Source organism: Octopus bimaculoides, chromosome 5 (genome assembly GCF_001194135.2).
Source record: "Octopus bimaculoides isolate UCB-OBI-ISO-001 chromosome 5, ASM119413v2, whole genome shotgun sequence".
Taxonomy (NCBI): domain Eukaryota; kingdom Metazoa; phylum Mollusca; class Cephalopoda; order Octopoda; family Octopodidae; genus Octopus; species Octopus bimaculoides.
Genome location: NC_068985.1, coordinates 77,192,397 through 77,196,314, shown reverse-complemented (window position 1 = coordinate 77,196,314; position 3,918 = coordinate 77,192,397).

Sequence of the window (3,918 nt, the reverse complement as noted above, 5' to 3'; positions counted from 1 at the left end):
GTGTGTGTGTGTGTGTGTGTGTGTGTGTGTGTGTGTGTGTGTGTGTGTGTGTGTGTGTGTGTGTGTGTGTGCGTGTGTGTCGTTAAACAGTAACAATGTATCTACCTTCCCAAAGAGCAGAACTCCTCAACTCTTAACCAGTTTAAGCTAAGTTCCCAGCAAAATGTAAATGGGAAAATATTGCTTGCCGTTGTTGTTAGATGGGCTATGGCATATTTGGTAGATAATGGCTATATTGATTGTGCAGTACAGAAAGCTGGAATCCCAGGTGTACTAGGTTGCATAGATCTAGGATGCTATGCAGACAGTGAAGAGACTGTAAAACAACCTAGCATTTGTGTGACTTAATCTGGCAACTGATTTTAGATCAGTTCGACACAAACTGCTTGAGCATGACATGGAGCTCCTTCTGGGTTTCACCAGAAGTCTGCAAACTAAGGATAGACTACTAAGGCAAGTTATACATGCGATTTACCACAAAGGACTATTCAACGTCTTGGAAGAAACGAGGCAGAGTGGCCCATGTCCATGGAAGGAATAACCTACTTCTATAAAAAAAAGTTTTCAAGGATGATGTAGCTTTGTTGGCTTGAAGGATAAGTCAGTGGTGAGAATACCGAGAAAACTGGATGAGCTGATAAGCTGAACAAGAATGAGTTTTAAAACAAAGTTACGGAGTGCAGCACTCATCAAGGAGAGACAGAAATAAGTGAAGAATGAGATTACAGGAAAAGTCATACCAACAATAGCAGCGGAGCCTGTGAAGAGCCTGAGGGGACATTATTGTGGACCGCTTAATGATAGGGGTTAATGTATCCAAAATCCAGAAAATTACTGTGAATTATCGATAAAACATTACAACCAAACAAGTTCAAACTCTGATGTTCGCAATTTGCTCTGTACCCCAGACTGCAGTGGTCACTGGTATTCTATCAAGTTGCATTGACACAGGATACTACAACAAAATGAAAACGTAACGTCTATATTTGCAAGTGGGTATTTGCGATCCCACTTGGAAATATGTCATGGGCCCTTGCAAACACGTATTTGTAAAGGAATAGAGGGCAATTAGAGACACACATTTCATCAATAGTTGAGCAGTGCAAATGTGATATGGTGCGGACGGTACTGATGCTGCACCATTCAAATGACTTTGTCATCCAATCCTTTCTTCTAGAGAGAGAGATAAGGACTAGAAAAAGTGGATAGCTTCGGATGCAACGGAGAAGTTTGTGGACTCCTTAAAGTATAGGGATATAATGAGCCACACACGTACTAATAGATAAGGCTTTGAAAATCATGCTATGAACGAGAAGCAGAGAAGGATTGCAGTAGCCAACCAGGTAAAGAAAGAACAGTCAAAAAGCTGCTGCGTTGAGTTGGTACAATGTAACCAACAGGAATAGTGTACCGCGGTCATGGGAACCAGCCAGAATCAGTTTTCTAATTCGCCCCGTCTTCGGCATTCTTCCTAGTCCTGCAAACTTCCGTTGGAAAATAAAAGCGAGTGGTCTGTGTAAAGTTGGACAGGTTGGAGCGATGAAGCGCTCTCTGTCCAACTGTACACTAGAGTTGGAGCACAGATATACATGACAGCATTACTAAGCACTTAGATTACTGGCTGACGAAGTATCGGAGGTGGGTAATGTGAATTAACAACGATGAAGACCAAAAGTAGAGGAGCATAGGAAGACAAAATTTTGAAGGAAAGGTGAACGTTGCAAGCCAGCTACTGTAAAGAAGAAGCATGATCCAAAATGGAAGGGTACTTGAAAGGTTTATGTAGATTCTGTTGGTATATATCACTTTCCACCTTTTGCCATCAAGGAAATGAAAATGGAAAAAATATAGAACAGATAGTTCTCTGAGAAGTGAACATCGAAGACACTTTCCTCAGGAAAGACAAGAAATAAGTAAGTTAGTTGAACTCTGAGAAAATGAACTATTGGAGGCAATATGTCTTCTGTAGACTTAGGTGTTAGAAGATTTGTTTCACTTGATGCTCAAAAACCTTAGATTATTCGCGAAGTAAAGAAAAGATGTCAGAAAATCGTCAAAAGCCACTAAGAAAGCAAGTTTGGTTTAAGACCGATGACGAGTGGTGCAGCAAGAACGAGCACTGAGAACGATAGAAACATCTGGCCTAGAGCCATAATGTCTGATTCAACAAAGCCCGTGGTGTTGTACGGGCGTTTTATCGCTTAAATCGGTGGGTGGACCCGAGCAGGTCTGATTTCGCGATAAAAGAGACCGAAACACCAACAAAGCTACTTCACTGCCTGATGAGAAATAGACTTCTGTATTTGGAGACAGAGTACAGTAGCACTTGAAGTCCATGTAATGCGCTTTTCTTTTGCTTTTTCTGTTCTTTTTTCTTTTATTTGATATCAAATAGACATAACACATTAATTGCAATATATCGTTTCTTTAGGAAAGTCTCATAACAACCTCACCCCATTCTTTTCAGTTCCATATTTCTATTTTCCCATATTTCTATTCCCCTAAAATAGTCATTTCTCTTTGCATGCAAAAACCAAGTTTCTTTCAAATATCTCAATGGATGATTGCTGCAATCTTATTATGATTACCTTTTTTCTATTCTTTCTAAACTGATTGTAGATATTCTGATACAATATTAATTAAGATTTCATCTGAATCATCACACATTCTATATTTGTATGAGTATTCCTCTTAATCTCTCATTCTCGAGATCTAAATATTCCTTTGGACATGTACCTACTCAATTGAAACCATACTCACAGTATCTTTCCTGAATACTTCTTTCTTTAACATCATTAGCCAGAGCCAGCTGTCTTTGTCTATATGGATTTTTTGAATTATCACTGAATGAAGTCTCTTTGTTTTAAAATTTATTTTCTCATTTTCTATATATTCCTGTTTTCCTTTTTCAGACTCTGTAAGTAGCGCTTCATTTACTACCTGCATAATATAATTTCTTTTCCTTCTTGATAGAAACCTTGACTTGCTTTCTCTAGTTCTGTCACAGCTTCGATAATCATTAACTCTCTTTCTGTAACCGCTGTACATCTGATTGGGGATGCATGTTTCTGTACATTGTGAAATGCTAATTCATTTTCTTGTTGATATACCTTTCTTCAACTCAATAATTTTTACTCCATACTTTATTTACGATACTACCCTCGAGTAGAATTTTTGTACGATGTTTTCTGCATTCAATTTGGATTTTCAAATAAGCTTTAGTGCGGGCATCTTTCAATTTTATATTTCTCATTTTATCAGTTTCCAATATTCTCAGATATATGTATGTTATTTCAACATTTAGTCATTTTATATTCTCCTCATTAGATAGATCTATTTTAGTATTTTTATGAACTTTACCTACTTCATCTCCATCATAGAAAATGTTCGATTCCAAATTTTCTCTTACCTCTTATCTACCTTTCTCCCTGTCCTTAATTTATCTGGATTCCACCGTCGATTGAGATCTTTATATTTTTCCTACGACTGCTCAAAATGATTAGTATCCACGTTTGTCACAAAGGTTTCTACAAAGGTTTCCGCTAAAGTTGTTTTGTCTGTCCTTTCTTTTTCCACCGGATTTCCTCAAATAAATTAACACCTGCTAATACTTATGTATCGGTATCTTTATTCTTTCTGCAGATAGTCTTATCAATACCATTGTTCAATTTTAATGGTATTTCAATATTTCAAACAGGTGCAGGAGTGGCTGTGTGTTAAGTAGCTTGCTTACCAACCACATAGTTTCGGGTTCAGTCCCACTGCATGGCAACTTGGACAAGTGTCTTCTACTATAGCCTCGGGCCGACCAAAGCCTTGTGAGTGGATTTGCTAGACGGAAACTGAAAGAAACACCTCGTATGTGTGTGTGTGTGTGTGTGTGTGTGTGTGTGTGTGTGTGTGTGTGTGTGTGTGTGT